Here is a 13,753-nt window from a genome sequence, read left to right on the forward strand (position 1 = left end):
TCCTACCTGACCCCTGGGACTGTATACGTTGCACCTAACTCTGGCTATTTTAAGACTCTCTTCTACGTTACCTGACCTCTGTCACTGTGTACGTTTTTGCTGCATGAGGATTCGAAATAACAGTCAATTGGTTTCTGGTAGAGCCTCGCCTCCAGACCACGCTGGAGAGTTTACTGTGTAGCTGCATTGTGAGACTGTTCACTGGTTTATGAAGTTAAATCCATTGAATATTAATGCATTTTGAAGGCTAGTTCGCTTGGTCGAATCACATGGTATGTATTGAACCATCTTTAACGCTGGTCTATTTTGAACGCTAGTCTGTTGAACTGTTTTGAAGGGTGTTGAATATTGAACTGTTCATGGCATATTGTAAAATGGTATCGGTTGAATATTGAACTGTTTTAAATGTTGTGAGTTAACGCTATCTCCATCACATGAATTGCGCCTTCCTCCACACTCAGGTACTACAATAATCATAATGCTCGGCATACCACTCTGACATATATTACGTTGACTCTTGGCCTGTTACATTGAATGACCCCATACGCTCAGGTTATAATACCTTCCCTCTTCGCTTATAATACGTTATTCCTTGGTTAAGGACACTCATACCACCATATGTGTATTTCTCCCTGCCTTAATATAATGCTAGCCATAAATATGCGATGAGTTCGATTAGCTACACCTCTTCCAACTCCCATTTCTCTCCATTCAGCCTTCATCTTGCCCAGAATGTCCACTATTGTATCGTAAGCCTCTGCTGTGTGCTTGTACTCATTCTGCGAGTGAGCCCACTCAAAGAATCCCAATGCAGAAGCCCAATCATTGTTGAATCTCTTCAATAGTTGCTCTACTAGGTCCTCTGAAACTTTAACACGACATCCCTCCAGAGCTCTGTGAATATCTCCGATTGAATCACTCCGAGCATTGAGAACTTTACTTATTTTCTCCACGTCTATCTTGTAACTTGGATGTGAACAATCCGGGCTTTCTTGACAGAAATCTGCTCATCTACCTGGATGTGAACAATGTGGGTTTTCTTGATAGAAGGTATTAGAGGAGTACCAATGAGTATTTGTTCTTACTCTATCCAGGAACTCCTCATCCAACCCCTTGTAGCTATTGAGGTCATTGAGTTCAATATCAATAGAACGAATTCTCCTATTTGAAACATCTTGCACTAGATCTATCCACCAATGTTCTAGCTCGAGGGGACTTTTTTGATAAAATGCTTGCCTTCAAAGGCTAGATTCCTGTAGTGTGATTGTTGGAGATCAAATACTTCACTAGTATAAGAATTGCTACTATCATTGTGTAATGAGTGATGCAACTATGCATTTAATTCATGAAGCAATAATATTCTTGAATGAATTTATTAGTTTTTGGGCAAGTCAATTTGCTTAATCCACAAACAACATTTGATTATAGTTAGAAGTTGGCTTAGTATTGTCAGAGATCGTTGGGATTGCACAAATATGGGTGTGAATTCCTCTGCTAATTTCAGAAAGGTTGGGTTGTTGGACATGCATCTTCAACCGTGGCTGTAGTAGGCATTGTAAAGTAGAGGTGAGGAGGCCATGTTTATCAGTCTTCCCCAAAGTGTACGCACTGCATATGCCTCCTGTTCAAAAAAAATCTACATCATCATCTTCTTCAGAATCATAACGAGCATGTTCCTGGGAAAATTTCCTTGTAAAGTCTTTCCCAGTTCTCTCTCAACTCTTGAAATAACTCTATACATTGTTTGCACCATGACTCAGCCTCAATCTCTTTGAGAACCAATCGAGTCTTCTTCATGAACTGAGCTCGCAGTCCCAGGATCTCACCTCTAGCTCATTCTCTTCAGAGGCTCAGAGCAGTGAAGCGTGAGCGGTGTAGCTGCCGGAAAATTTGTAAGATGAAATGAAATTGCAGGAGTTCAAACTCAGCGGAGGACCAGGTATTCTAGATTCGCTCAGGCAATAATTTCATTATCTTCCAAAACTGTTTATTGCTTCTGTTGGGAAGCCAACCGATATATATATATATATATATATTGCATGTGCGTTGAGCTTGGATTCATATTATTGCGTTGGCGTTGTAAGTGTGTTTGGTATAACAGAAATCCTGTAATACCTCCTCGATACCACTGGGCATTTGATATGGGTTTTCTCCTTTCCCATGATGAACAGCTCTGATTAACAACAGACTTTGGAGTAGAGAAGTCATCACTTTATTCTTCGTGTTGTACACATTTATGTCACTCTTAACCTCACTGTTTCTATACTATATATATGCAGAAGAGGGTGTTTATTATAAGGTAATATTCACAAAATGCATCCTTCGCTTACAGAATACAGATAGAAGGTTACAGTTTTGAGTGTTCAACAAACAAAAAGAGGTTATAATTATCAAATTTATAGTCCATTTGGTCTGCAAACTTGCAAATTCTCATTTAGTCAACCAATTTTGTGTAAATTATAGCGCAAGGTATTATAGTTGGATATTGCTATATTTGATGATGTATTAGAGTTACTAAATACACTAATACACTCCACTATTGGTGGGATGGTAAATGTCAACAAAGACACTCTTTGTGACATTCAGACCTGCCTGCATGATGCACAAGAAAAGATTTATTTTTTGCAACTAGAATCTCAGTTCTAGCAAGATGAGCTTCAACAGATTTGTCATTCCAAATTGTTTTATGCTCAAAACAATATGTTGTTCAAGGTTAAAACAAACACCCATCAACAACAAGCAAGTGGTGAAATTAGTAAGATTGAGGTTGAATCAGATCTAGAACCCAATAAAGCAGCAGTTGTACATGTAAATGCAGAAACTCAGTCTCCACTTCCCAAGCCCATCATCAGACCTTTGGAACAGCTTGTCCACAACAAGCATAGAACTGGTCTTGGATATGACAAGGACTTGTCCTTTCATATTCCAGACTACTCAAAGCCCATTCAGTTTCAGAGTGTTGGATTCATTCATGATAGTTCACCTTCAACTGTTCCAGATTCTGCCCCTCTTCCACAAAAACAACAAGAACAACAATAGATTGTGAAATTCCAACATTGTGACTGAGTTGGCCATTTCAAAGATCATTGTTTTGATCTTCATCCATGTAAGCATTGTCATAAAACCACCCATTCTTCACACAGATGCTTCAGAAACAAACGTCCTGCAAGAACAAAGATTCATCATGGATGGACCGCTTCTTGGTAATGGGCATCAAAAACCAAGAAGATATTCCAATCACATGTCAGAACTTGTTCCCGAGTATTGAACAGTCTTGTAGTTGAGTCTTATCCATCATCTCACCTTGTATCTGACAGGGGGGGAAATGATGGTCATCTACAAGCTTCAAAGCCACATCAAGCGAGCCTGAGCCACAACCTACCACACCAGTTTTAGAGTTGTAGCCAGAGACAAAGATGCCCCTGAGCATGCCTTCACTTGGTAATCTGGGACACTTCCTCTAGCAGAAGACTTTAGCTTCTTGCTAGTTTTCGAAGAATTCCATGAACAAAATTGGGGACACTTCCTCTAGCAGAAGACTCCAGCTTCTTGCTAGTTTTGGAAGAGTTACAGGAATTGCATTAAGCATTCCAGAGTTGTTGGTCATCCTTAAACCATCACAGGTTGAGACTTCCCTTTTCAGGTTGAAGTTCTCCCTTTTATGCGAGGTGAGACCTCCCTTTCATGGTCAAAGGTTTCCCTCTTCAAAACAATAGGAGCACTTCCTCTAGCAGAAGACTTCAGCTTCCTGCCAGTTTTGGAAGAGTTCCGAGAACTACATTAAGTGTTCCAATGTTGGTGGTCATCCTTAAACCACCACCCTTTATACCAACATTTCAGAGAGCACATTCAGCCTAGTGCTGCCATGCATTTTTCACATTTTGTATTACAAGCTCTCTTCTTGGACTCATACATAACCCTTTGGATTAAGGGGGGGAATGTTGGACACCTAATCCTCAATGGGTTAGTGTGGAAGCCGAATAGACAAATGGAGTCCAAGAGAGCTTGGGATGTGAAACCCAACGGTCACAACATGTACTATAAATGTAAATCATTTGTTAATAAAAATGTACTCTCATGTTTTATCCTTCATATTCCTTTGCTGCCCATGTGTGTTTAACAATTTTGGATAATATTTGATTTTGTAAAGGATTGCATTAGATTAGATATTTTCAAATTACACTCTATAAATATTTTGTAATATGAAGTAAGAATGGTTGAAATCTTGTGATAATTAAGATACATTATTGTACTTCTCTGAAAGTTTTTAAAGATAATCAAAGTATTTTGACTTCACTCTTAACAACATCTGTGTTCATGTGATTTTTGTTGGTATGTTCATCTTTGTTTTTCATTATATGTTCAAGGTACCATAGGAGTTAGGGTAAGGCTCTTATGAAACCAGCTCAATAAAAGATAGAAAAGAAAGATCAACGCCTTAGAATTCAGCCTCTTCGAGGGGGCAACCTCCTTTACATTACATAAATGAACAATTCTTGGATGATACAAATGAAAATACCTCCTTTCTATATATAGGAGTCTAAGGGGTTATAACATAATCAGAGCCGACGTAACAATAATAATGTAGGGGCACAATAATAACAATAGTGGGCTTCTATGGGGCACAATAGTAACAATATGGGCACTACATGGGTACATCAATATAATAAGTGGGTTATACTAATAACAATAAGGGGTTACACTAGTAGTATAGGGGCCTAACATGCCCCTCTCCTTCAAAAAGCGTTGTCCTCAACGCTTGAGTAGTTCTTGATGCTTCTGTATAAAATTCTTGTCCTCCCATGTGGAATATTCAACAGGTAAGTTCTTCCACTTGATGAGGTACTCTGAAATTGATCGATTTCGTAGCTGTCAGGTTCTTGTTTCTGTGACTGCTCCAGGTTCCAATATGATTTTTCCTTCCTCTTCAATTTCTAGCAATATTGCTTGAATTGGGATCTTTTGCAACTTTTGAATAAGTGGCCATACTTCTTCATCCTTCTTCCATTCATCCCTTGCTTCATTTATCCAATCTGGTTGGATAATATAAATAGCACAAAACAATGCTTCCACATCCTCATCCTTGAAGAGTCTTCCCATTCGGTAAGGTCGCCATTTTTTAAGTGCATGTAGTATTGCCAACATTTCCTTCTCATAAATAGCTTGCTTGAGATGTAGTAGTAAAAATACCCAATCACCTACATCAAAACATTTTTCACTACGATGTTGATCTACCTGTTGTTTCGTTTGATTTTGCACCGAAGTGGCGTTATCCTTTAAAAGTTGGAGAACTTGTTGTTGATGATCGATGTGATCTTTCTCTGCTTGAACCTTTTTCTTCTTGATATGTCCTTCTATCTTTTGAGGAGTGGTAATTTCTTCCAGTCCTTTACAATATATGGTCGGATTCATTTCTTGATGCTCGATGTGATCTTTCACTTCTTGAACATTCTTCTTGATGTGTCCTTCTATCTTGATAGTTTGAGGAGTGGTAATTCTGTCCATTGAATTACAAGATATGGTTGGATTCATTTCTTCTTTCTCGATGTGATCTTTCACTTCTTGCACCTTTTTCTTCTTGATATGTCCTTTTATCTTGAGAGTTTGAGGAGTGGTAATTCTTACCAATGCTTTACAAGATATGTTATGATTCATTTCTTCTTTCTCTGGAGTGGTGTCTTGGAGTATATCCTCTTCTTTTGATGTTTCTTGATCCTTTTCTTCCTCCTCTTCATTTTCTATGTAAAATAATTTCCTCTCAGCACACCTATGACTTTTAGTGCATTTGCTATCACAATTGTAACAAAGCCCTTTTTCTCTTTTTTCTTCCAATTGCTGTGGTGTAACCCTTGTAGGTTGTGGAAAGCTGGGAGAAACAACACTTCCATCTTTATAGTTGTGAGGGGTATGCTTCCTGGTTTCCATAATTTTGCTTTCCATTATGTCACAAAGCCATTTTACTCTTTCCAATTGTTGTGGTGTTTCTCTAAAGAAGGTGTTGCTCTTTGTATCCTCATAATGTGCTATCATTTCCTTCGTGAAAATTGACCACGTAATAAGTTTTTTACGAGAACAAAGTCCTTCATACCATAAAAATTGATCTGGTTCTAAATATGAAGATGCAATACATACCTTTTGTAACAGTTGTACACCATGTAGATCAAAATATTGCTCCATCTGAAGTATCCAATTTACCGGATCCTTGCCATCAAACTTCCTCATCTTGTTTTTTTCTCTCGATTTTAGGAGCTCGACCTTGAAACGACTGTAACTCTGTACTTTCAGATCTTTAAGTTCTAAAATTGCAACCTATAGTAGCCCTCTATGTCCTCTTTTCAATGCCACTAGTCTGATCCAAATTGGATTCTCTAAGAAAACGTTATGCACAATCTCCCAAGATGACCTGATTATAGACCTTTCCAGAAGAGCCAACTTGTATGAAGTGCCATGTGTCACTGTTTCGACCTCTAGATCTAAAAAAGATATAAACAAAAACTAAATTCCGTCCTCTTTCTGTACCTTCTTGCGAAATTTCAATCTGATGCTCAGAAAGAAAGTTATGACGATTTTCCCTAGGTCACCTGTTTTGAATGTAATTCAGGAGTTTGCAAAAAGACAAACTTCCTCAGATAATATCTCCGCAAATATCGTACGAAAAGCTCTAAAATTGGGACCCAAGGTTCAGCATGATTTCTTCTCAAATGGGTTTTTTTTCGACTTCTGAAACGTCACAGAAAAAAAGTTATAGCGAAAATACCACCATGACCTGTTTGGAGCAGTGAAACCCTAGAATCCAAAGCTCTGATACCAAATGTTATGAAACCAGCTCAATAAAAGATAGAAAAGAAAGATCAACGCCTTAGCATTCAGCCTATTCGAGGGGGCAACCTCCTTTATATTACATAAATGAACAATTCTTGGATGATACAAATGAAAATACCTCCTTTCTATATATAGGAGTCTAAGGGGTTATAACATAATCAAAGCCGACGTAACAATAATAATGTAAGGGCACAATAATAACAATACTGGGCTTCTATGGGGCACAATAGTAACAATATGGACACTACATGGGTACATCAATATAATAAGTGGTTTATACTAATAACAATAAGGGGTTACACTAGTAGTATAGGGGCCTAACAAAGGCTAAGTTAAGTATTAACTTCCCTGAAATCCCACTACAAATTTATCATCATTAAGGAGGTTAGCTAATTGAACAATATTTTTAAATTTGTTCCTCTGCATCATTTAATTGTCGCCTTTTGTCATTTCTTGAATGTATCTTTGTTTGGTTGTATAATTCTTCTACATGCAACTACTATATCTCGTGGATTAAGTATTGAGTATGAATGTTCAATTGTCGTATATATTCTTATTTTACCCTTTCAAAATCAAGTCAAGGATTTTATGTTGTTATGAATGAAAATCAACCCTTTGAAATTATTGGGAAATTTTGGATTATATAAATGTAAATGGTTTAATGCATTAATCATCCAATTAAATTAAAACCCTTACTTAGATGGTTTAACACAATTCCCTAGCTTAGATTGTCTACAAAGATAAAACGCATTCTAACTACCACAAATAGAAGTAACAATAAAACTAACACAATGCATTTATCATCAATAGAAGAAACAATATTTCTAGGGTGGAGTTATGGGGCCATGAATTTCAAACTGTTTAGTCAATTTAGTGTCCTAAATTGCTTGCATAAATTATCAACCGAGGTCTATAAGCTGATGAAGTTTAGTGCACTATATGTGCTTAGTTAACGCTTCTTACTTCGTTGTTTTGTATGTTTATATTGTTTTGGGGGTTTTTGTTCTTTGATTCCTTATGATGTACAATCTAAACTGTGAGAAACTTAAGTGGATTCAAACTTCCTAAAGGTAAACCAAGAGCCGAAGCTAGTCAAAATCTAATTTTGAAGAAGAAAATAACAGAGCATCTATCCTATCTCGTCATTAACCTTAAGTCATGAATCTATTTCTTAGAACTAAAGGTGAAGTTATAATGCATGTTGAAATAAATACAGAGAATGAAATCAACTGAAGTAATTCTAGTTACTCTAACCTTCAATTTTGAAAGATAACCTTCTTGAGATGGAATACCAGCAACTTTATGTACTTTATGATCTAGAGAACTAAATGAAACATGCAGAAGGTAACTAATTGATTTCAACCATTGTGTGAAGTGAATGTTTAACCATTTAGTTTAAGATAAGTATCAACTTGAAATGGTGATCAAAAACATTCATTAACGCAGTGAATTGACAATCTAAAATAGAAAATAAATAACAAACAATGAGTAAGCTAGACAATAGTGCAGTCTCATTACTTCAACCTTACTATGTTTAAAAACAAAATCGTTTCCTTTCATGAAATGTGTTGGAGGAACAAGACTACACAATTGAGTTTTAACATTATTCTATTGATCAAAACTGAAATAAATCAACCTAAGTTAGAAATACTCCTAAAAGAAAATAATGAAATTAAAGCTAAAAAGAAAATGAATGGAATTAAAACCTCCTTCAGTGCAGGGGCCCTCTGCGACTGACTGGGTTGAGCTACTAACTAATTGAAAGTGCCCTCTTAAACAATCATTGGTCAACACATGATTTATATTATATAAAAGAACAAAGTCTAAAAATACAGAGCTAAAAGTCTTAACTTAATACATAAAATTCTTCAAACCCTCCTCAGTTTTGTACAATGAGTATTTAAAAGGAAATAATCATAATTGTCTTTGAGGAAAACTAGCTATAGGTGGCCTATACATATTACAATAGGACTACGTAAACATCTGATTAGCTACAGGTGACTTAAATTCGAGTGAGATGTTTGCAATAGAATTGCTAACACAGGTGGCTGATTAAAGTTAATGCTTGCAACAGAACTATTAGATTTATTAATTAATCATGAAGGAGCAGATGAAGATTGCTATTGCTTCCAGGTATCATATTTTTGAATCCACCTTCGACTACGATCTTGAGCTTGCTTTCTTATCGATCTGGGCTAAGTGACTAGGATAGAATCCATGTGGATATGATTCTAGAGATGCCCATGTGGCCAGATTATTCATTTCACACATGTAACCTGCCAGAGCATGGAAGTAGCTATGGAATACACTGTTAGCTGTAGAATAGCCTACGTTCTGTAGCTAATTTGCAAAAATTAATTCAAATAGAAAAAACATAAAAATATAACATGTCAATTATTTAATTCCCTCCTTAAGACAAAACCTATCATTTATCATTGATTTGGATTTGTAATCTTATGGAAAAACAAGGGAAAGAAGTGAGAAAAGTTGTCAAGGAGAGGGTAATTCTGAGGTTCAACACAAACCTACTCCATTTTACTAAAACCAAGGGAACCCATAGTGTTCTTAGTTATAAATGACCGTAAGGAGTCCTCCAAACTAAATAAAACCTTCCATTATCAAGTAATTTAATTACAAAATGTAACATGGGGGTCTAAGGGTAGGCACCCTCTCTCGATGTCATATTATAACAATGATGGTTGGAAAAACCTATCACCTTTTCAGGAAAGCTAAATGCAAAATATCAAGGTTCCCAAGAAGTCACATGAAATTGCTAAATAAAAGAACTAATATCCTCTCATCATCATGTTGAAAGGGAAGCCATTTGGGAAAAGGACCATGGGACATTATACCTCTTTCTTTGACATGTAGTGTAACATTGGAAGGCTCCCATCACCAACTAGTAGAAACCCTCCTACCTAGATCATCAATGTGATGAACACTTTGAAAACACAGAAAAAAGGGGGAAATAGATAAATAATTACATATTTACTTAGAACTAAAACCATAATTTAATTTGGTTACTTGCAAATTGTTTGTTCTCAAATGTCTCCTAACTAAAAACCACTCAAGAACACATTTGATGACGACCTAGCCCTCCTCCTCTATGTGTTTTAGGCAAGTCTCCTTTACACTATAGGGGGTATTCCCTGACTTCAATTACACTAATTTTCAACAAGAAAATAGGGTAAGACCAAATATTGATAAGAAAAAATAGGGTAGTAATTATATGTTGCAAGCAGAAGGAGTTAGCCTTCTTTAAATTAAATATATCATTGAGTCAATGACATATTTCATACATCCTAAATGGATATTAAGGACATGTAAATATTCAAATAAAAAAATATACATCTAAAAAAAACAAAAATGATGTCATAACGTATCCGCAATTATAGAAAGACGCGAAAGCGCAAATTTATGGAGTCGCTTCTGCGACTGGATCACTAGCACTGAAAACCGTCTTTACATTGGATGGTTCGGCGTCTTGATGATCCCTACCCTATTGACCGCAACCTCTGTATTCATTATTGCTTTCATCGCAGCTCCTCCAGTAGATATTGATGGTATTCGTGAACCTGTTTCTGGTTCTCTTCTTTATGGAAACAATATTATCTCCGGTGCCATTATTCCTACCTTTGCATCTATCGGTTTGCACTTCTATCCCATCTGGGAAGCAGCTTCCATCGATGAATGGCTATACAACAGGGGTCCTTACGAGCTAATCATTCTACACTTCCTACTTGGTGTAGCTTGCTATATGGGTCGTGAGTGGGAGCTTAGCTTCCGTCTAGGTATGCGTCCTTGGATTGCTGTTGCATACTCAGCTCCTGTTGCAGCTGCTACTGCCGTTTTCTTGATCTACCCTATTGGTCAAGGAAGCTTCTCTGACGGTATGCCTCTAGGAATCTCTGGTACTTTCAATTTCATGATTGTATTCCAGGCTGAGCACAATATCCTTATGCATCCATTCCACACGTTGGGTGTAGCTGGCGTATTCGGTGGCTCTCTATTCAGTGCTATGCATGGTTCTTTGGTAACTTCCAGTTTGATCAGGGAAACTACTGAGAATCAGTCCGCAAATGCAGGTTACAAATTTGGTCAGGAGGAAGAAACCTACAATATTGTGGCTGCTCACAGTTATTTCGGCTGATTGATCTTCCAATATGCTAGTTTCAACAACTCCCGTTCTTTACATTTCTTCTTAGCTGCTTGGCCCGTAGCAGGTATCTGGTTTACCACTCTAGGCATAAGCACTATGGCTTTCAACCTAAATGGATTCAATTTCAACCAATCTATAGTTGACAGTCAAGGCAGTGTAATTAACACTCGGGCTGATATCATTAATCGTGCTAACCTAGGTATGGAAGTTATGCACGAACGTAATGCTCACAACTTTCCTCTGGATCTAGCCGCTGTTGAATCTATTTCAATAGGTGGATAATACTCTGATGGATTGTTATTGTGTATTGCTTAATTGAAGCATACCAAGCCTTTCATTCATTTTATTGAAAGGCTTGGTATGCTTCAATTGTTTGGTGTTATTCTTCATACTTCTTCCCATTCCATCAATAATGGATATGTGCAGTTCCCCTGCATCCAGCAGGAATTGAACCCGCGAGTTCGCCAATTATGAGTTGGGCGCTTTAACCATTCAGCCATGGATGCTGGATAAAGATCATCAACATTTTCATTCTATAATATGAGTATAGACTCAGATCTAAAATTGGGTAGTTCGGGATTGGGACCCATTTACATTTTTTCTCTCATACTTGATTCATGTCAAATATTCTCAATAGACATTCAAATAACATTTCATTGAATTAATTTGATAATAAGCCATACAACTTGTTCGAGAGTTGAGAGTTAGTCATCGATCTTGCTTTGATCCCCTATCAGAGGTCACCGACGACCCACATAAGAACAAACGTTAGCTCATTTTTTATTCTTGGAAGAAATGACTGTAGATAGATAAATTGGTTTTTCTGGGGCGGACGTAGCCAAGTGGACCAAGGCAGTGGATTGTGAATCCACCACGCGCGGGTTCAATTCCCGTCGTTCGCCCATAAAAGAAGATAAAAAAAATCGGACTGGATCCGATTCGTTGTCATTTTCCTTCCTATTTAAGTGAAATAAATTATATCCATGGGACATAATGGTATCGGTTGGTTGACACGAGATTTACAATTATATGAAATCAATATATGCTATAAATATTCTATTTATTGGGATAAAACAAAAGGGAGAGGTAAGGGGGGGGTTTCAAATAAATGAAAAAAAGAAGAAGACCCTGGATAATCAAATTGGAAGAGATACAAAGTTATCAATTTCTATGCAATCCATGGACCAAATCCAATTTGATTAGATTGTTAATTCAAATCCTTTCACGTCGGGAGCGCCTTATAAAGCTTTTTGATCCTAGAATTCTCAGTACGTTGCTTTTACGTGATCTACGGAAAATAAATCCATATTTTTTGGTCAAAGGTATAGTAGTACTTACATTATCGATCCTCATATATCGCTTCAATCATCAAAGTAGTATGATTGATAGAAAAAATTTCTATTTGATTAAACTCTTTCCTATGGTTGCTTTTCCCAAAAAAGAACAAGGCAAAGAATCCCTATATTTTAGGGATATATTTTTCGCAACTAGAGGTTACATGTAGAGATCATTTTAGAAACCTCCTGACAGGAGACGCGTTTTCCTAGATTCGTGACATGTGCATCATAACCTTGATCTTATCAAAATTCATTTGTCGGATGCTACAGAGATCATTCCTCAGATCGATATTACAACTCTGAAATCCTACATCGCATCTAGTAGTCTTCAGAACATTTAGCTGAACTTTTTTAGGGTAATTCTTCTTTTCATGTCTTTTGTTGTGTTTATGTCACTTTGTGTATTTCTCTTTGTGTAAGTGTTGTCTGCTTGATTTCAACGAACACTTCTTGTCCCTTTTATGCATATTATCTTGTAGTAGAATATTTTGATTTTTCTTTGCATCTCACTACTATCACATACATGACACTATTTCTGCATTAACGGTCGTCGTGGCCGAAACTCGCTTCACATGCATGATTTCTTTCCCATTTTCTTAATCCTACACTCACTATTTTCATGCATGATCATTCATTCTTGTTTACAATCAACTTCACCATATATTCAGACTTCTCATGTTTCCAGTCGCCCGTCGGCAAGTCTGGGTTGCCTTAACCCAGACTGTTCATTTCTCGGCTAGAAAATGTGCATTGGAAGAGAAGGAATTACATTCCCTCAAGAAATTGCAAAAATATGGCCTAGCACTGGCCTGCAGGCTTGCATTGTGCAATTCTAGTAGGCAGTGCCTTGCTGTCCCCATAAATTGTGCAATGGAGTTTGCTGGTTTGCATGTCAATACTGACTGAAATTATGCATTGTGTAGTTTCAGTCCTTAGCAAGATAGGATGGACTATGCATTGCGAAGTTCCAGTAGTCAGTTAGCTTGCTGACATCTTGGACTATGCCTTGCATAGTTTTGGCAGTCAGTCACCTAGCCTCCCGGTGAAAATTGTGCAATCTTCACAAACAGTCACACAGGTACGTTGCATGTCAATCCTTCATTTGGTTATGATTTTAATTGAGAGATTTCTTTCCATGATGGTTGCTATGTCTCTAGGTATCATAGGTGTTCGTCTGCCTCTCATTAGTACAGGTACAATGGCTTCCCAGGCAGTAAGACCAAAGGACACCGATGACAATGCAACAACAGATGCAATTGAGCAAGTGTCGATGAGCTTTCCTATCTATAAAGACACCAAGTTGTACATAGACACAGATATCAAGATGAAATGATAGTGATATCACAGAGAGTAGCACCATCAATAGCAAGAGAGGGCTTTAAACCTGAACATGACCATGGCAGGAGGAAGGTTGTTGACAGTGCGAAGGTAGACC

Source organism: Pinus tabuliformis, chromosome 6 (genome assembly GCF_031772625.1).
Source record: "Pinus tabuliformis cultivar Carrire ecotype Pingquan chromosome 6, CPIR1, whole genome shotgun sequence".
Lineage (NCBI taxonomy): Eukaryota > Viridiplantae > Streptophyta > Pinopsida > Pinales > Pinaceae > Pinus > Pinus tabuliformis.